The 21,291-nt window shown below is 43.7% G+C and overlaps 1 long non-coding RNA gene across 1 annotated transcript; it reads left to right on the forward strand.

Moving 5' to 3' along the window:
• The first annotated feature begins 836 nt into the window (after positions 1-836).
• LOC308607903 lies at positions 837-12,836 on the forward strand. Its single transcript, XR_014014060.1, has 3 exons — positions 837-1,133; positions 7,787-8,914; positions 12,180-12,836. It is a non-coding gene; the product is annotated as an uncharacterized lncRNA (long non-coding RNA).
• The last annotated feature ends 8,455 nt before the right edge of the window (positions 12,837-21,291 follow it).

Below are 21,291 nucleotides of genomic sequence, written 5' to 3' on the forward strand. Positions count from 1 at the left end.
TCGCATTTGAAATCAGAAAACAAACATTTGCAGTTACAGTAGGGTTCTGTCATGCTCTTTGCAGGTTTGGCCAGAGAGAGGAAATGAAAAGATAAACAGCAGGATGGGTCTCCCCACTATCACTGCTGCAGTGGCCCTGAGACGGGGACTTGATTGTTCTCAGGGGCTGTAGTACTTGGTGGGTCTGCTCCGCTGCACGTTTTCACCCTGCATTCCAGGCTGCCTGAGCTCTTGGCAGATTAAAAACAAACATAGCTGACATCTGGATGGCTTTGAAGTGTCTGCTGAGAAATGCCAAATGTGACGTTCACTCATAATAATTCCTTAATGTTTTCTAATACCTAGTTCCTCGTTCCATTGTCCCCCGAATCTCAAAATTATCTTTTTACAATTTGTTAGAAACAGTATCCAAAGAACCACAGCGTCCTCTAATGTCTGTAACATTTTACACTGTCTTTACTTCCTAGGGCCTGTACGGTCGGGCGCGGGGAGCCCTCTGTCCTGCGCACACCAGTCCCCAGAATCTAAGCGCCGGCCAGCGTCCCTAACCTCGGAAGCAAGCTTCAGCCTCCATCAAGAGCACCGCAGAAGGGAGAAAGCGTCGGTGGTTACCATGGAGATTCCAGCGTGCGGCCCTGATTAGCTGAGACGCCTCTCGCTCGCCCCCTCCGCTCCGCGCTGGGGGAGGGGTACCCAGAGGCCGAGATTTCTCGGGGACTTCTGGGAAAAAGTAAGTCCTTGAGAACGAAAGCGGAAGCGGCGCGGCCCGAGGCCTTTTGGGAGTCGCAGTTCGTCGTCTTCAGGCGCCTTCGGACCCGCAGGCGGAGCCGCTTGGTTTCACGTGAGGACCGTGCGGACTGGGGCCCTGCTGCTCCACCTCCTCTTCGGCCGGGAGCAGCGGGCGCTCGGCGCTGGGGCCTGGCAGGGAGCGGGACCCCGGGTCCCCCAGAGGCCGCGAAGGCCCAGGGCATTCCCTGTGCCGAGGAAGAGCGGAGGTGGAAGGAGAAAGGAATGTCAAGAAGAGAACTGCTTAAAGGGAAACTAAACCGAGCCAGAGTTTCCTCGCTGTGGCAGCACATTGGTGCAGTGGGCCAAATTTTAATCTCTGGACTGCAGCCTGCGACCCCTAGACGGTAAGCCTTTGCTAAAATGTTTGCTTGAAGACCCGAAATTTGACTTGAAACAATTGTTTTTTTTGGAGGACTTGTGAAGGGCTTGCATTTATCCATACACTATAATCTACACCTTTCCAAGATTTTCTACTCTTTTTGTTTGTTTGTTTTTGTTTTGTGGTATGCGGGCCTCTCACTGTTGTGGCCTCTCCCGTTGCGGAGCACAGGCTCCGGACGCGCAGGCTCAGCGGCCATGGTTCAAGGGCCCAGCCGCTCCGCGGCATGTGGGATCCTCCCGGACCGGGGCACGGACCAGTGTCCCCTGCATCGGCAGGCAGATTCTTAACCACTGCACCACCAGGGAGGCCCTTTTTTTTCTTTTTTTAAATATTTATTTATTTGGCTGTGCCGGGTCTTATTTTCGGCAGGTGGGATCTTCATTGCAGCATGCGGGATTTTTTTTTTTTTTAGTTGTGGCATGCGGGCTCTTAGTTGAGGCATGCGGTATCTAGTTCCCCAACAAGGGATTGAACCCAGGCGCCCTGCATTGGGAGTGTGGAGTCTTAACTGCTGGACCACCAGGGAAGTCCCTGTCGCACATTTTCTAATACTGCTGTGCATCCCCTTCATTATTTGTCTTTTGTCTTTTGACTAGGTACCTGTCCATTCTCTCATTTAAGCTCTGATTAGTCTCCAGATTACTGTGGTAGTATAGTGGACAAAGCCTAAGTTCTATTTCTGACCATCTCATTAATAACCTCTGTATCTTTAGGTTATAATCACGTAACCTCTCTAGTTCTAAACTTGTTTATCTTTAAATGAGAAGGTTAAACTTTTACATCTTTAAAACATTGTTTTCAGCTTTCAGACTCTTTGTGACTTTGCCTATTGGGCCAACTTCTTTCCTACCACTTCTGCCTCTGCTTATCTCTACTCCATTGACTTATTATTTTCCCAGATTACGAGACTGTAAATATGCATTCTCATTTTAGTAAGGTTATATTTTTGCTCCTGAGTTCAGATCCTGTAATCCCAACACAGAAAATATGTTTTTATAAATGTTTTATTCCCCTCAGATTTGAAGAGCAGACTAGATACCAAAGAGAAAACCATTAGAATATACTTTTGAGTGAGCAGTTCCATCACTGTCATCATGGAAAGGCTCAGAGGGGATGTGTCCAAAGAGTATTTATTTGAAGAAACCTGTGAATATGAGGCCAAGGTAGAAAAGCAAAAGGAGCACTCTATAGGCAAAATTTCAAAAAAATCTCTTGCCCAAACCACTGGTTTTCAGCAAATAATAGTTGGCCATGAAGAAATGTCTTGTGAGGAAAATGGGCATACTTTTAATGAGTTTGAGAGAAGTTTTGTTGTAAGATCTAAACTTATCCTACGGAATGTTACTCATTCAGAAGAGAAGCTACATATATTTGATCCATTTGGGGAAAGTGTCAAATGGAACTTATCTCCAATTAAAAGTCAAAGAGCTTCTAAAAAGAAAACTCATAATTGTAGTGACTGTGGAAAAAATTTCAGTGACCGTTCAAACTTTTTTCGTCATGAGAGAATTCATACTGGCGAGAAACCTTATAAGTGTGATGACTGTGGAACAGCATTTATCCAAAGTTCATCTCTTACTGAACATCAGAGAACTCATACTGGAGAAAAACCCTATAAATGTGAAGTTTGTGGAAAATCATTCACTGTAAATTCATCACTCGTTCAACATCTGAGAATTCATACTGGGGAGAAACCTTATAAATGTAATGAATGTGGGAAAGCCTTCAGTGACTACTCATCCTTTATTCAACATCAAAGAATTCACAGTGGAGAGAAACCCTATGAATGTATTAATTGTTGGAAGTCCTTCACTGATATCTCAACTCTTACACAACATCAGAGAATTCACACTGGAGTGAAACCCTATAAGTGTAATGATTGTGGGAAGGCATTTAGACGAAGTACACACCTTACCCAACACCAGAGGACTCATACTGGGGAAAAGCCTTATAACTGTAATGAATGTGGAAAAGCATTCAGTGCCCACTCAACCTTTACACAACACCAAAGGATTCACACTGGAGAAAAACCCTATACATGCGGTGAATGTGGGAAGGGCTTCCCTGAAAACTCATCCCTTACTAAACATCATCGAATTCATACTGGAGAGAAACCTTATGAATGTAGTGAATGTGGTAAAGCTTTTAGCCAGAGCACTCATCTTATTCAACATCAGAGACTTCATACTGGAGAGAAACACTTTAAATGTGATAAATGTGGAAAAGCATTTGGTAACAGTTCAATCCTGATCAGACATCAGCAGCTTCACACTTTAGAGTCATCCTAACGATACTACAGTTTTGTGGACTACTTCATCCTTTCATGAGCCACTCTTACTTTTTGGTCATATGTCTCTTACCCATGCCACCCACTCTTGCTTACAATTAGAATCTCTAGGAATGTTGTATTCCTGGGATAAAGTAAAACATTACATAATACTTTAAATTTAAGTTTCCCATACTGACACTGTTTTGTTAGGTGCATAGAGATTTAGATTGTTATGTGTTCTTGGAGAATTGGCCCTTTTATCATTCTTTAATGCCCCTTCTTATCCCGTAGTACCCTCCCTGTTCTGAAGTCTGCTTTGTCTGAAATTAATAAAAGCTACATCAGCTTACTTTTGATTAGTGTTAGCATGACATATCTTTCTCCATCTCTTTACTTTTATAAATTTATTTATTTATTTATTTATTGGCTGTGTTGGGTCTTCATTTCTGTGCTAGGGCTTTCTCCAGTTGTGGTGAGCGGGGGCCACTCTTCATCGCGGTGCACGGGCCTCTCACTGTCGCGGCCTCTCCTGTTGCGGAGCACAGGCTCCAGATGCACAGGCTCAGTAGTTGTGGCACACGGGCTTAGTTGCTCTGCGGCATGTGGGATCCTCCCAGACCAGAGCTCGAACCCGTGTCCCCTGCACTGGCAGGCAGTCTCCCAACCACTGCGCCACCAGGGAAGTCCCTCCATCTCTTTACTTTTAACATAATGTTTGTTACTGTTTTCTATTCTTTGCATTTTTGTTTCCTTTCTTCCATCTTTTTCTGGTTTTAATTGAGCATTTTATTATTCCATTGTATCTCTTGTAGTACATTAATTATATGTCTTTTAAAAACATTTTATTGGTTGCCTTAGAGCTTGCAATATGTTTTTTTTTTTTTTTTTTTTTTTTTTTTCTTTTTGTGGTATGCGGGCCTCTCACTGTTGTGGCCTCTCCCGTTGCGGAGCACAGGCTCCGGACGCGCAGGCCCAGCGGCCACGGCTCACGGGCCCAGCCGCTCCGCGGCATATGGGATCCTCCCAGACCGGGGCACGAACCCGTATCCCCTGCATCGGCAGGCGGACTCTCAACCACTGCGCCACCAGGGAGGCCCTGCAATATGTTTTTTTGTTTGTTTGTTTTTTGTTTTTTTTTGTGGTACACGGGCCTCTCACTGTTGTGGCCTCTCCCGTTGCGGAGCACAGGCTCCGGTCACGCAGGCTCAGTGGCCATGGCTCACGGGCCTAGCCACTTTGCGGCATGTGGGATCTTCCCGGACCGGGGCACGAACCCGTGTCCCCTGCATCGGCAGGCGGACTCTCAACCACTGCACCACCAGGGAAACCCTGCAATATGTATTTTAAACTAAGTGCACCTTTAAATAAAACGACACTGCCTCACATGTAATGCATGTAATGTAATGTAAACCTTATATCAGAGTATTCCCATCCTTTGTGGCATTGCTGTCATTTGCTTCACTTGTACATATGCTATCACCCAATCACCCAATATGTTGTCATTATTATTGCTTTAAATAAACAATTATCTTTGAGATTTAAGAAAGAAAATATGTTTATTTTACCTTCCTAAAATTTCTTCACTGACGCTCTTCATGTCTTAATATAGATCTAAGTTTCTGCATAAATAAATTTTCTTCTGCCTGAAGAACTTCTTTTAACATTTTTAAGGCTGGACCTGCTAGCAATTAATTCCATTGGTTTTTGTTTGTCTGAGAAAGTATTTCTCCATTACCTTTGAAGGATAATTTCACTGTGTGTAGAATTCTAAGCTGGTGAGGGTTTTTCTTTTCAGCACTTTGAAATTTCATTCCACTTCTTGGTTGCTGGCAGGTTTTCTGATGTGAGGTCCATTGTGATTCTTATCCTTTTTCCTCTATAGGTGTGTTTTATTTCTCTGGCTTCTTTCAAGGTTTTCTCTTTGTCTTTCTTTTTTTTTTTATAAGCTTGAATATATGCCTAGGAGTAGTTTGTTTGTGTTTTATCCTGCTTGGTATTCTCTGAGTTTCTTGTATATAAGAGTTGATATTTGTCATTCATTTTGGAAAGTTCTCAGTCATTATTACTTCAAATATTTGTTCTGCTCAGTTTTCCCTTTCTTCTGGTATTCCAAGTACATATGTATTTCTTTTTTTATATAAAAATCTCCTTTTTATTCTTTTTCAATTAAATATTCCTATAAATGCTAAGCAATACACACACACATACACACAGAGCCAAGTTCTAAAGAACCAAAGAGTCATCCGTAGGTGCCAGAAAATAAGAAAAAACTCAAAGTCACAGCTGTAAGGGGGAAAGGTGGTACCAATAACCATAATACTATGTTGTCCCATGGGCTGCCATATCAGCTCTAGACCAGAGTGATGGAGACTGAACTTTTAATGACACAAGGATTAGGTATGTTCTAGTGCTGCACAGGTACAAAGCTAGAAATTTCCCCATAAAAACGATTTGTTCTTTGAATGTGTCATCCCTCTTATGGCCTCCATTGTTTATGATGAGAAGTCAGATGTTAGCCTTATTGGGGTTTCTTTGTATCTGACAGGTCATACTTCTCTTGCTGTTTTCAAGATTTTGTCTCTGTCTTTCAGTACATATGTATTTCGTCTTTAATTTTGGCCCGCAGTTCTTGGATGTTCTGGGTTTTTTCCTTCTTTATTTCTTTTTGCATTTCAGCCTGGAGATTTCTTTTTTCTTTTTTTAAAAAATTTATTTATTTATTTATTTATGGCTGTGTTGGGTCTTTGTTTCTGTGCGAGGGCTTTCTCTAGTTGTGGCAAGTGGGGGCCACTCTTCATCGTAGTGCACAGGCCTCTCACTATCGCAACCTCTCTTGTTGTGGAGCACAGGCTCCAGACGCGCAGGCTCAGTAATTGTGGCTCAGGGGCCCAGCTGCTCCGTGGCATGTGGGATCTTCCCAGACCAGGGCTTGAACCTGTGTCCCCTGCATTGGCAGGCAGATTCTCAACCACTGCACCACCAGGAAAGCCCAGCCGGGAGATATCTATTGACCTATTGACATTGATTCTTTCTCTGGCCAAGTTGAGTGTACTGATGAGTTCATTGAAAGATTTCTTCATTTCTCTCACTGTATTTTTTTCCTAGCATTTCTTTTTGATATTTTCAGAGGCTCCATCTCTGCTAACATTACCCATCTGTTCTTGCACATTGTCTCATTTTTCCACTAGTGCTCTTAATGTATAAATCATAGTTACTTTAAATTCTCTGTCTGAAAGTGCCAGTATCTGTACCCTATCTTAGTCTGGTTCTGATGCTGGCTTGGTCTCTCCACCATGTGCTCTTGCCTTTTGGCATGCCTTGTAATTTTTTGTTGAAAGCTGGACATGTTGTGTTGGGTAATAGGAACTGAGGTAAATGGGTCTTCAGTGTGAGGTTTCATTTACTCTACTAGGAGTTGGGCTGTGTTTAATGTTTGCTGTAGCTGTAAGTGTTGGAGGCTTCAGTGTCCTCGGATGTCCTTATTTTTGCCTCTTGTTGTCTTTAGGTTTCTCTAGAAACTTATCTTACATAGAGTCTGAGTCCTGGCACTCTCCCCATTGTAATCCATTGTTCGTATACTGGAGCCTGTTGATGTGGTGGTAAGCTATTGGGTAGGGAAAGCATTCTGTAATCTAATAATTAAATCTCAGTTGTTTTTAGTGAGTCTGAGTCCCTGGGCTTTGAATTTCAGAAGAATTTCTTAGCATTTTTCCCCCCTACCTTCCAAAACTAGGGCTTATAACAACAACATCAGGTTTCTCCTTCCCCACCCCTTGTCCACCTTCTACACAGTCACTGTGCGGCAGGGCAGCGGTGGGGGCTCGGAGAGGAGGGAGAAGGTCTCGGAGTCCCGAGCTAGCTCAGACTGGGGCGGGGGGTGGGGGTGGGGGTGGGGTGTGTGTGTGTGTGTGTGTGTGTGTGTGTGTGTGTGTGTGCATGAGTGGGGGAGTAGCAGCACCCAGGAGAGCAGCCTGGCCACTCCCTCCCCCTTCAGGCTACAGATGGAAGACTGAGGCCCAGGGAGTGTTCAGCTTCATCCACCCCTGCCCACATCCCTTAAGTTCCCCAAACCTCAACTATGTGTGTGTGGGGGGGCAGAGATATTTGCAGATACAAATGCAAATCATTAATGGGTCTACAATATATTTCATTTCTTGGTAATTCTATCCTGCCTTTTCCCTTCTGTATGATAAATTTGGGAGCTTTTACTTTAGGTAGACTAAAGCGTTCCAGCACTTGGCCTTGCTGCTGAAAGAAATCTCAGCAAGAGGAGAAAAGATTCTGTCTTCTCCCTGTAGCTGCAGGGAGTCCGATTCTCTTCAGTCTGATAATAATGTCTTGTTTAGGTCATGTCTTGCAAAGGAGTCCTGTGAGATGTCTGGACTTCAAGGTGATGGCTACATCCTATGAACAAAACCCTCACCCTCCCGACCCACTGTTGTTCTGCTGGTCGTCTTACTTGCCAGCTCAAAACCCTGGTAATACAATTTTTAAATTAACATCTGAGGTTTCGGGGCTTCCCTGGTGGCTCAGTGGTTAAGAATCCGCCTACCAATGCAGGGGACATGGGTTCGAGCCCTGGTCCGGGAAGATCCACATGCCACGGAGCAACTAAGCCCATGCGCCACAACTACTGAGCCTGAGCTCTAGAGCCTGCGAGACACAACTACTGAAGCCCACATGCCTAGAGCCTGTGCTCCGCAACAAGAGAAGCCACCGCAATGAGAAGCCCATGCGTCACAACAAAGAGTAGCCCCTACTCACCACAACTAGAGAAAGCCCGCACGCAGCAACGAAGACCCAATGCAGCCAAAAAATAAATAAATTAAATAAATAAATTTAAAAAAATCTGAGTTTCTAAAGATAAATACTTCTCTTGTCTCCCACATGCACAGAGGTAAAACTAAACCCAGCTGTGCTAGCTTTTAAAATTTAAGCAGAGTTTGGAGAGCTGCCAAATTGTAATGTGATTGCTGGGTTGCCGCAGAGATTTGACGCCTTGCTCAGGTCACCCAGGGAAAGGCGCACGGGAACAAGGGGAGGTTCCAGGGCTTACTAAGCATGATCGTTACACTCCACACCCTTCCAGAGTTACTCAACAGGACTGTGAATGCTGCCCTGCTGGGTGTGCCTGGGGAGCAAGGGGGGACAAAAATGCTGACAACGATCTCCTCCTCCCTTTGGGGGCCTTCTGTCAGTCTTCAGCTCTGTTGACAAATACCTGTGACTACACTTTAGAAGCAGATAGCAGAGGACCTTTTGGATTCACTTGTGCCTTTACTGCCCAATTAGCCTACAAACAGTTGGGGAGGAGCTACCAGAATGGAACTCTTACAAAATCAAATGGGCAAAGTTTGTGCAGAAATCAGACTGAAGTGACAACGCTGCTCACAGCTAAGGACCTGTGACCTCAGACCCACAACAGATGGAGAGTTGGCTCTTCCCCAGGGAATGGCAGCCCTAGGAGACCTCAGGTACCCTGTCCCCCTCCCCCTTGAACAGTTACTGCCCAGACATCTGCTTTCTGCCTGCAACAGGTTGATACCTTCCTGTTGGGTGTCACGTCCATCCGGAGTTGGCTGCTCCGGACACTAATATGGGCAGGGGGCAAACCCTCGTGCCTGCTGCCCCTGGAGCAGGGTGGCACTCCAGAGCTTGCACATGACCACTGCTGACCTAAAACAAATAGACTTCCAGTTATTTGTCCAGCAAAAATGTGTTTATTCACAATCAGCAAAGAATTACAACCACTTCAAGGGTCTGCAACCATGGTGAGCCACGTGCAAGTCCCAAGCAAAATGGAGAGGGGAAATCTTATAGAGGGGGAAAGGGAGGTTGAGAGGACCATAGTAAACAAAAGAGTCATGGCTTTTCTTTGGCTGAGTTGTGATGGTCTCTCATTGGCTAAGCTCTTGCTAGAAAAGAAGAGTAAGTCTTTCTTCATCCTGTTAGGCTCTGCTGTTGACATAGGGCATGAGAAGACATTGTAATTCAATCCACAGGCCCACTTCAACTTGTACCAGCTGTCCCAACTGTTTGAAAATATCTTTTTCCATTGTGATCCAGTTTTCTTTTTCTAGAACCGTTACTGAGTTTTTTACTTATTTTTGCAACCTTGATGGATTTAAAGCTCACAAGATGAGTATGATCTGGATGGCCTTTTCCGTATGGCTTTTTAAACTAAGGATGTTTTCAATGTCCATTTGTGTTGTAACATGTATCAGTACTTCATTTTTTTTCATTGTGATTAAAATTCATAACATGACATTTACCATGTAAACATCTTAAGTGTATAGGTCTGTGGCATTAACTACCTTCATATTGTAAAAATATTCTCACCATCCATCTCTAGAACTTTTTCTTTTCCCCCAAGTATCCACATTCTTTGTGTCTGACAACCACATTCTTTTTGTCACTGAATTTGACATCTCTGGATACCTTATATGAGTAGAATTGTACAATATTTGTCCTTCTGTAACTTATTTCACTTAGCATGGTGACTTCAAGGTTCATCCACAGGTACCATGTGTGAGAATTACCTTAATTTTAAAGGCTGAATCATACCCCATTGTGTATATACTACACTTTGTTTATATGTTCATCCATTGATGGATACTTGGGTTGCTTCCACCTTCTGGCTATTGTGAATAATGCTGCTATGTGTATGGTTGTACAAATATCTGTTCCACTTCCTCCTTTCAGATATTTTGAGTATATACCCTGAAGTGGAACTGACAGATCATACACTAACTGTTTAAGTGTTTGAGGACCTGCCATATTATTTTTGATAGTGGCGGCACCATTTTACTTTTTCCTTTATATGGCAGAATAATAGGATAGTTTATGGATCTACCCATTTTGTTTATCCATTCACCCTTGATAGACGTTTCAGTCATTTCTATCTTCTGGCTATTGTGAACGGTGCTGCTATGAATATTAATGTACAGGTTTTTGTTTGAACACCTGTTTTCAGTTCTTCAGGGTCTGTATCTAGGAGTGGGTTTGTTGAAGCTTATGGTAATTGTATTTTTTTAATCTTTTTGAGGAAATGCCAAACTGGTGTACACATATGCTGCAGTATTTTCCATTTCCACAAGCAATATTTGAGGGTTCTGATTTCTCTACATTGTTGCTAACATTTGTTACTTTCAGTTTTCTTGATTATAACCATTCTAGTGTTTGTGAAGGGGGATCACATTATGGTATTAATTTGTATTTCCACCATGACTATTGATGTTTGACATCTTTTATGTGCTTGTTGACCATTTGTATTTCTTGTCTGGAGACGAGTCTGTTCAAGTTCTTTTCCTTTTTAAAACTTGAGTCTTTTTGTTGATGATTTGTAAAAGTTCTTGATATATTCTGAAGAACAGACTCTTGTCAGATATATCATGTGAAATACTTTATTCTGTGAGTTGTGTTTTCACTTTCTGGATAGCACCTTTTGATGCAGAAAAGTGTCTAAAACTGAGGAAATCTAATCTATCCATTATTACATGGATGTTATAACCTTCTGCCTTTTTTTATCTGTAACTTCCCACCCCAACGATAAGAAACCTGGCTTTTTGTCATTCATTGAATTCATTTCTTGTTCCATTCCAGATTACAGATATAGTAGTTTCACTACTAGCTAATACCCCCATGGGAAAGAACTTACAGAGTCCAGTATTTGTGTATGCTACATTTTGCCTTTGTTCCATGGATTCCATTCTTTTCCATAGTTACTTAGGTCAGTACCTTTTGCCCCACCACCAACAGTGAGTTTTTTTTTTTCATACATTTCTAAATCAGTTAGATTCTTTGTCATATTCTCTATTCCAACCTGTGACACTCCCATATCATAAAAAAGCTAAATTTAAGTATATTATGATTTACTTGTTAGGTTGTAAAAATCCATTAGAAAAGACTAATGCATAGTGGCAGGTATCCATCACTAAAGTATCATATGTAATATTTCAACCCCCCACCCCATAACCTGTTTACCTTCTCTGTTTTACCTGTTGCAGAATGTCATATAAATGGAGTCATACAGTGTGTAGCCTCCTCAGACTGAATTCTTTCACTTAGCAATATACCTGTAAGATTCATCCATGTTTTTTGCATGGATTGATAGTTTATTTCCTCCTCTTTCTGAATAGTATTCGAAAATGTGTATGGGAGGAAAAATAATTTTCCCTTTACCCTCCTAGGTTCTTGGTTGAGGAACACCCCCTGCTGTGATAAAAGTCATCCATAATCATACAGACAAATGCAAATAGATATAGTATCTTTTTTTTGCAAAATTTTAGCCATGAGTCAGTAAAACTGAGTAATATAATCATCAGTTTATATAAAATAATAGGCTCTGAATTGTGTTTCTGGCAGATGAAACAAGAAAGATTACTTGCTTAGTGAGAACTAAAGCTTTTTAGTAATATTTGTGGAGAAGACTTTTAAGATTTGGATTTGCCCTGATATGTAACCTTATGGAGGCTGTGGACCAAAGTCTGTAACAAAGGAACTTCTGGAAATACCATGTGTCCATCTTGGTGTTTTTTAAAGCCAATCTGAGTGGATAAAATATCCAGTTTGTCTACAGTTAGCCTTTTCCTTTTCAGTCTCAGATAGTGCTTTTAGTGAACTAGGTTACTTTCCAATGGTTGGGCATGCAAAGGAAGAAAGCATTGCACTTTTTGGGGGGGGGAGAGAGTGTTAATTGCACTTCAGGTGAAGAAATAAATGTCTCATACTTTATGACAGGAAGCAAGAAGCACAATTAAAAGAAAGGCACCCTCAAGTTAGACTTATATCCTTGGATGTTTGCATTTAAAGACATGGTTCTCCTACCTCAACATAATAAAGGCCACATACGACAAACCCACAACAAACATCATTCTCAATGGTGAAAAACTGAAAGCATTTCCTCTAAGATCAGGAACAAGACAAGGATGTCCACTCTCACCACTATTATTCAACACGGTTTTGGAAGTCCTAACCATGGCAATCAGAGAAGAAAAAGAAATAAAAGGAATATAAATTGGAAAAGAAGTAAAACTGTCACTGTTTGCCGATGACATGATACTATACATAGAGAATCCTAAAGATGCCACCAGAAAACTACTAGAGCTAATCAATGAATTTGGCAAAGTTGCAGGATACAAAATCAACACACAGAAATCTCTTGCATTCCTATACACTAATGATGAAGAATCTGAAAGAGAAATTAAGAAAACACTCCCATTTACCATTGCAACAAAAAGAATAAAATACCTAGGAATAAACCTACCTAGGGAGACAAAAGACCTGTATGCAGAAAACTATAAGACGCTGATGAAAGAAATTAAAGACGATACCAACAGATGGAGAGATATACCATGTTCTTGGATTGGAAGAATCAATGTTGTGAAAATGACTATACTACCCAAAGCAATCTACAGATTCAGTGCAATCCCTATCAAATTACCAATGGTATTTTTTATGGAACTAGAACAAAAAATCTTAAAATTTGTATGGAGACACAAAAGACCCCGAATAGCCAAAGCAGTCTTGAGGGAAAAAAACGGAGCGGGAGGAATCAGACTCCCTGACTTCAGACTATACTACAAAGCTACAGTAATCAAGACAATATGGTACTGGCACAAAAACAGAAACATAGATGAATGGAACAAATAGAAAGCCCAGAGATAAACCCATGCACCTATGGTCAACTAATCTGTGACAAAGGAAGCAAGGGTATACAATGGAGAAAAGACAGTCTCTTCAATAAGTGGTGCTGGGAAAACTGGACAGCTACATGTAGAAGAATGAAATTAGAACACTCCCTAACACCATACACAAAAATAAACTCAAAATGGATTAGAGACCTAAATGTAAGACCGGACACTATAAAACTCTTAGAGGAAAACATAGGAAGAACACTCTTTGACATAAATCACAGCAAGATCTTTTTTGATCCATCTCCTAGAGTAAGGGAAATAAAACCAAAAATAAACAAATGGGACCTAATGAAACTTCAAAGCTTTTGCACAGCAAAGAAAACCATAAACAAGACGAAAAGACAACCCTCAGAATAGGAGAAAATATTTGCAAACGAATCAATGGACAAAGGATTAATCTCCAAAATATATAAACAGCTCATGCAGCTCAATATTAGAAAAACAAACAACCCAATCCAAAAATGGGCAGAAGACCTAAATAGACATTTCTCCAAAGAAGACATACAGATGGCCAAGAAACACTTGAAAAGCTGCTCAACATCACTAATTATTAGAGAAATGCAAATCAAAACTACAATGAGGTATTACCTCACACCCGTTAGAATGGGCATCATCAGAAAATCTACAAACAACAAATGCTGGAGAGAGTGTGGAGAAAAGGGAACCCCCTTGCACCGTTGGTGGGAATGCAAATTGATACAGCCACTATGGAGAACAGTATGGATGTTCCTTAAAAAACTAAAAATAGAATTATCTTTTGATCCAGCAATCCCACTACTGGGCATATACCCAGAGAAAACCATTATTCAAAAAGACACGTGCACCCCAATGTTCATTGCAGCACTATTTACAATAGCCAGGTCATGGAAGCAACCTAAATGCCCATCGACAGATGAATGGATAAAAAAGATATGGTACATATATACAATGGAATATTACTCAGCCATAAAAAGGAATGAAATTGGGTCATTTGTTGAGACATAGATGGATCTAGAGACTGTCATACAGAGTGAAGTTAAGTCAGAAAGAGAAAAACAAATATCGTATATTAACACGTATATGTGGAACCTAGAAAAATGGTACAGATGAACCGGTTCGCAGGGCAGAAATTGAGACACAGATGTAGAGAACAAACGTATGGACACCAAGAGGGGAAAGCGGCAGGGGGTGGTGGTGGTGGTGTGATGAATTGGGCGATTGGGATTGACATGTATACACTGATATGTATAAATTTGATGACTAATAAGAACCTGCTGTATAAAAAAATAAATTAAATTAAATTTAAAAAAAGAAATAATAAAGACATGGTTCGCAGGACCTGGAGAACACAGCTCTTGCTGGTAGAAGGGCCTGAGGAGAGATGTAAGCATTTTAAAGAAGGAATTCTGGGGGCATATTTCTTATTATCAGAGGTGTAGGGCAATTACTATTTAAGTTTTTCTTCTTTCTTGAGTGTAGGACAGTTCTTTTTCTAATGACCTGACATGAGAAGGAAGTAGAGGCTTTGATATCGGTGAGATGAGTGGGTGGGCTTTGAATTCCTCCTAAAGCCACAGTTCTGTTTCTGTATGATGAGATTAGTAAAGCAAGGATGGCTGCTTTTAATTCTTCAAAGAATTGCATATTCCACTCAATGATAACATCAAGAGGCTGACCTGCCCATTCAACTTCTTTATCTTGAATTTGCTTCTTTATATCAAGGAAAAGATTTCCAACTGAGGTGTAAATCAGAAGATTCCTGTGTCCAGATTTAGAGCTGTGTGCCTTTGGGATGTTTTCATAGGTCCTTCCACAAAGGCTCGGCATGGTCTCTCTCCCTCAGAGCGCATAGTTCCATTTTAGCCCAGTTGGTCTTAGCAGAGAAGGCCTCACAAATAGCTTCTCTAAGGCCCTGAACATCAGCCTCCAGTTGGGCCATGTTCTGAAAATTAGCAAGAGATCCTGGCAAAGCATCTGGCCATTAGCGAACTTGGATTTTCTCCAGGGGACTATCTGGGAGATGGCATGAGCACAGTGTAATGTGAGTGGGAGGGCTGATGATGTAGATGGATTTTAGTTTTTGCTCTAAATCTGATTTCTGTTCTTTTGTTTAGTTAAGGAAGTGTTCTTAGGCTCACCATGATCTTCCTTTGTCTTTCTTTTACTTTGATCATCTGAGAGGTTTCAATAGGATATTTGTTTTAGGGTGAGAACCTTTTAAAAAAATCCTTGCAAATATCGTCTTATCAGGTATTTGGCCAAAACAACCAGTAAATTCTCCTGGCAGTATTGAACTCTCTTTTTCCTCCCCGGGAGTCTCCAAATGTATATTCCAAACATGACACAAATCCAGTAAGCCATTTTATTGCTTAACCATGGACAAAAAGGTGTCACTAAAGAGGGTAAAAAAGGCATCCCCCATGATCTAGTGAGTCACTCCCAAAGACAGCCAAAAGAAATAAAGACTAGATGAACCCCTAAGAGCTGGCAGCCTCCATAGGTAGGACATCAGCCTCAAGTGGGATGCAGCCCACATTTCTGGACAGCCAGCTACAAACTCTGAGGCCCCAAATGTGACAGTTGCCTGTCTACGGATGCAGGGTACACAAGCGGTGTTCCCCGCAGGAGGAAAGCCATAAAGAGAACATACTGGATCCAAGCCAAGCTCCCAGGACACCAAATAGGGCAAAAGGGAAAGCAGTGCTGTACCTGGAGGGAAAGGACCCCAAAACTGAGGGTCATGCAAGATCACAACACCCAGAGAAGTAGTCCCTCCAGGTGTTTCCTCCTGCCAGTCTAAATTTGGACAGGAGACAAGGAGAGACTGTTACTGCTCTCAGTTGACCCGTTCAGAGCAGATATCTGGGAGGCTGACTTGGTCAGAATTTTTACCGTTTCTTAGTTCTTTCAGACATCCTGAGATCCTGTCACAGTCTCTGGAGTGAGTGGTGTGTCCCAGCCTTGCCTTTGTTTTCGCCAAAACTGTGAGGGAGCAGAAAATTTTCCTCCACCTTCTCAGGATTAGTGGCTGGGGCTTGTAAATTAAACTTACAGAAGACAGCCAACCAAAAAAGTAACTAACATGGTAAATGGTGAAAGTTAAAGGCTTATAAACCTAACTTAATAGGGGAAACAGAGAGGGTAGAATTGGCTTCTGTGGGAAGAACAGATAGGTTTCTCCAGGAGTACAAACGGGTATTTTGGAAAACAATGAGAGTTTGTGACAATGTTTGTCTGTACAAGGATGCATGATCTTTGCATCTTCTTCAGGGTCATAAAACACCCTGCAGAAGGATTTATGGTAGGTTTACTCTTGGTCTCTCTTCTGGGAAGAGAAGCCACTCTGAAGAGGGAATTTATGGCCATGGTCATTCTAAGAAGTTTCAGCTTTTATTCCGATAAGGGGAGCTCCAAGAAGGCTTTTTTCCTGCATGTGTTGAATCTCACGTATCTTCAGCCTAAATTGTTTTTATACCAACCATGGGGCTCCGCCTGGCTCTCCATACCTCCAACTTTGTTCTTCTTTTTCAAGATTCCTTGATCTATTCTGAGTGTTACATTTTCCACATGAATTTTAGATTTGTTGTCAATTTCTGCAAAACACCACCTGGGTATTTGGTAGGGATTCTTTGAATCTTTTGGTCTATTTCTGGAGTATTACCATCTTAATAGACTTAAGCCTACTGATCCATGAATATGGGATTATTTTCCATGAATTTAGGTCTTTTTAAAAGAATATATTATTTATTTTTGACTGTGTTGGGTCTTTGTTGCTGCTCGCGGGCTTTCTTTAGTTGTGGTGAGCGGGGGCTACTCTTCATTGCAGTGTGCGGGCTTCTCATTGCGGTGGCTTCTCTTGTTGCGGAGCACGGGCTCTAGGCAGGCTCAGTAGTTGTGGCGCACGGGCTTCGTTGCTCCTCAGCATGTGGGATCTTCCTGGACCAGGGCTCAAACCCCTGTCCTCTGCATTGGCAGGCGGATTCTTAACCTCTGCGCCACCAGGGAAGTCCCTAGGCCTTTCTTAATTTCTTTCAACAAGCTATTGTAGTTTTCAGTGTACAAGTCTTGGACTTCCTTCCTCACCTCCAGTGGATGCTGATTCAGAACATACATAACCTCCTGGAGAAACTTGCCCCAACCCTGCCATGTCCTGCCACCTAGCTGGCCTGGAGCTGAGTCACCAAAAGATTTTGTTCTTTACTTGATTCTTAATTCCTTTAGAATTCATTATTTCACCCTCATAAATGTTTATTATCCTTGTAGTAAATCTCTTAAAAATAAAAATGAAATAATGTAATTTAGTTACTCCATAGATGAGTGATGAATGGAGCACATATGATTATAATCGTTTTGGAATCATAAAGGTAATACACACACATTATAAGAAATTGACATATCACCTAAGGAGAAGATATTTGCAAATCCCACCCCCAGAGGTGACTGTCCTGAGTGGTTTGGTGCATATCTCTCAGGCTCTGTCTCATTCTGTCTCTATCTCTGTCTCTCTCACTCTCACAGAAGCAGATTCATTTACATCTACGTTGATTTCACATGTATGTAGTCTTACAGATGGGATCCTGGATGCAGACGGTTGGTCCACCTGCATCCCACGTAAAGAACCCTGAAGTCGGGCTTCCCTGGTGGCGCAGTGGTTGAGAGTCCGCCTACCGATGCAGGGGACACGGGTTCGTGCCCCGGTCCGGGAGGATCCCACATGCCGTGGAGCAGCTGGGCCCGTGAGCCATGGCCATTGAGCCTGCGCATCCGGAGCCTGTGCTCCGCAACGGGAGAGGCCACAACAGTGAGAGGCCCGCATACCGCAAAAAAAAAAAAAAGAACCCTGAAGTCTCCCCTCTCTCCCCTGTCATCAGGTAGAGACCCTGCGCCCACTTTCCCCAGCTGCACAGCATTCATTCATCTTTGTGGACCAGAACTGATAGATCATTTCCCCCTCCATGAACATTAGTGTTGCTTACAATTCCCTACTATTTCAACCATTGCTGTGATGAATACCCTTGAAAAGACATCTTTGAAAAGTTGTGCAGAAATTTCAGTGGGATCAACTCTAAGGATTAGCACTGGTAGTAACGGGATGTACCTGTGGAGCTTTGATGGGTCTTGCCCACTGTTCTGCCCTAGAGGACTGTCCGTTCACTCTTCCCTCTAGGGGATCTGCTGGGGCCTTTGCTTCCTCACGTTGTCACCAGGGCTGGTGGACACCAGACTAAAAACCTGCCAGCATGATGGTGACCAATGCTGTCTCCATAGAATTTATGTTTGCGTGTGTCCTAACCTGAGTGGTCAAGCATCTCTAAGATATACTGGCCATAGGCATGGCCTCTCGTTGAAATTATGTGTGTTTGCTCTGTTTCTTTTTAGAACATTGATTTTTGAGAGATTTTTGGACTACAGGGATGTTCAGCCTTTCTCTGGGCTTGGATCATGGGGAATGCTTTTCCAGTTTGTGATTTGTCTTTCCAGCCGTCTTTCTTGGTCCGTTGGTTGGTTTGCTTTTACCACATGAGAAGCTAAGCATTTCCCTTCTGTCTTCTGGCTCCAGTGTCACACTTAGAACAGCAGTGTCTACCCTGAAATTATGCACATATTTACTAAAATCTTGTACATCTCATCTTTAATCCATCTAGATTTCCCTTTCAAATAACAAAAATGCCATTTCAAATAAAAACAAAAATTCACCAGTCCCCTCTTAAAATATGTGGGCAGACACAAAAAGCCACCTTTTGTATGATCTCATTTATAGGAAACATCCAGAATAGGTAAAGAAACAGAGAAGTAAAGAGGATTAGGGGTTGTGAGAGGGTGGAGGAGGGAAGAATGGGGAGTGCATGCTTTGGATACAGGATTTTATTTTGGGGGAATGAAACAGTCCGGAACTAGACAGTGGTGGTGGTTGCACAGCATTGTGAATGTACTTAATGCCCCTGATTCACACAGTTTAAAATTGAAAACGTTTAAATTTTATTATTTTACACTTAAAACACTTAAAGTACAGGATGTCATAAATAATGTGAAAGAAAACAATAAAATTACAAAACACCCAAACACAAACAACAACAAGGGAAGTAAAGTAAATTTCAGGTGGGGGAGGGTGGATGGTATAAATCAGGAGCTGACGGTGATGGTGGTTGCAGATCTGGCTCTGCCCATGGGGCTGGTGATTTCGGAAATGGCGCTGGGTCTCCTGCAGGTTCTCCCTGAAGGGGTGGTAAATCAGCATCTGGATCTGGGACTCCTGCAAAAGCAGCTGCAGGTTCTCCCTGCCCAGGTGGTGGATCCTCTTCTGGCTCTGGGTCTCCTGCTGGAGCTGTGAGAAAAGAAAAGGTTACCCACAGGCCTGGCTTTTCATGAGCCTTTCCAGGGACAGAAATCTTCCCAGAGCCTTCCAGAGAAGTCCCAGCCCAGGAACCCACAGCAGGATGTCTTCTCTGACTGCAGTCCACCACATGGGTGGTCTGTCTGATGCCAGTCTTTGCTCCTGGCCCAGCACCAGCCTCTAGGGACTCCTCCCCCTGTGGCCCGGCACTCACCCCTCCCCACACACTCCCACGCACCCACCCCTTCTCTCCTTTGGGCTCGGCCACAGTGAGAGGCTCCAGGGCCTCCAGCTGACTCAGGCGAAGGTTGACACGGTACTCCAGGTCAGAGCCGGATATGCTGAGCTGCACGTAAGCCGGGGACAGGACCCTGGGGAGTGGCGTGGCTGGTGTCTGGGCAGGAGGCCTTTATCTCTGGGTCCTGGTTCTGGAGAGCCCTCCGTGGCCACACTCAATGGGAGCCTGCGTTGGCCCTCGTTGGCAGTGTGGCTCACGGCCCCCTCTCTCGGGGGGATGGATTGGGAGTCCCTGTCGACCAGTCCTCGCTTATCTCCAGAGTGGGGCTCTGTGATGACAGTGACCAGCAGCCGGCCCGGCCCGGCCCAGCCCAGAGGTATCAGAGCCCTGCCCAGCCATAATCACTGATTCTTCTGCCCACTTGACCTCTGCTCCCCGATCAGGCACAGACATGTGTCCGCTCAGATATCCACCCAGGAGGAAGGAGATACATCTGGAGGGCTTGGGGTAAACCTTGGGCAGGAGGGCGCTGCCCCAGCTCTCCACATCCCACCCAGCCAGCTTTAACCTGGGGTGTGGACATGACCGGCCCACCAGGCTTCTGACCCCTCATCAGCCTGCTCTTGCTGAGGCAGACCTACGCCACGTAAGTCCCCCACCTCCACACATACAGGGAGGGGACACAGGGCTACCTGAGTGGGATCAGAGTGGTGACCTGGCCTAGGCTGGCCTGCCCTGGGCCTCCCTTTGTTACCTTTGGATCCCTCTGGGCAAATGGCCAGAGGCATCTGGGATGAGACCTGACCCAACGTCTGGAGCGTCAGTAAAGGCTCTCACTGTGGACTTTCCTGAGACCACGTCCTCAGGATATTGGGACACAGCAGAACCTATCAATTTGAGCATCTCCAACCAAGTGAACTGGGTAGGGGCTTCTCTAGAATGTGGTGCATAGTTACTCAGGTTCCAAGCTGTGTTGGGCTCTGTTGCCAGGGAAGTGAGGTCACTTCCTAGGGTTCCTTTACCCAGGTTTCTTCCTTACACAGAGCTCCCCAAGGGCACCTCTGGGCTGCTGACGGCTCACCGCCCCCCCCATGCCATGTCCATGCACAGTGACACCAACACAGCCCACTCCACAGCCCTGGGGAGGCCAGGGTGCAGCCAGGACCCCGGCTGAGGACACAGCTGCTTTCAGACCTGGCTCCTCCTCCTCCCCAGTGATGTGACCCTGACAAGGCATGTGCCTCTCAGGAACTCCCCAGTCTCCCACCTGCACAGCAGAGGTCATTCTAGCAGCTACTTCCTAGGGAGTCCATCACGTGTATAGACCTATAAACACCAGCTACAGTGCCTGTAAAACCCCCCTGGGCTGGTATCACATGTAGCTCATGCAGAGACTTAGCAAAGGAAGGATTACATAAAGGGCTGGCGTAGCACAGAATACAACTGAAACAGGCCTGCGTCTGCTCTGGGATCTGGGGAAAGTCACTCCCCTTCCCTCCTGTTTCCCATCCCTCCTCCACCATGGGAGGGTTGAAATTAAATAAAATTCAGACATCATCCCCTTTGGCATACAACCTTCCAGGTTCTCCTGGTATGGTTTTTTTA

The sequence above is a fragment of the Mesoplodon bidens genome (genome assembly GCF_964165515.1).
Source record: "Mesoplodon bidens genome assembly, chromosome: 19".
Lineage (NCBI taxonomy): Eukaryota > Metazoa > Chordata > Mammalia > Artiodactyla > Ziphiidae > Mesoplodon > Mesoplodon bidens.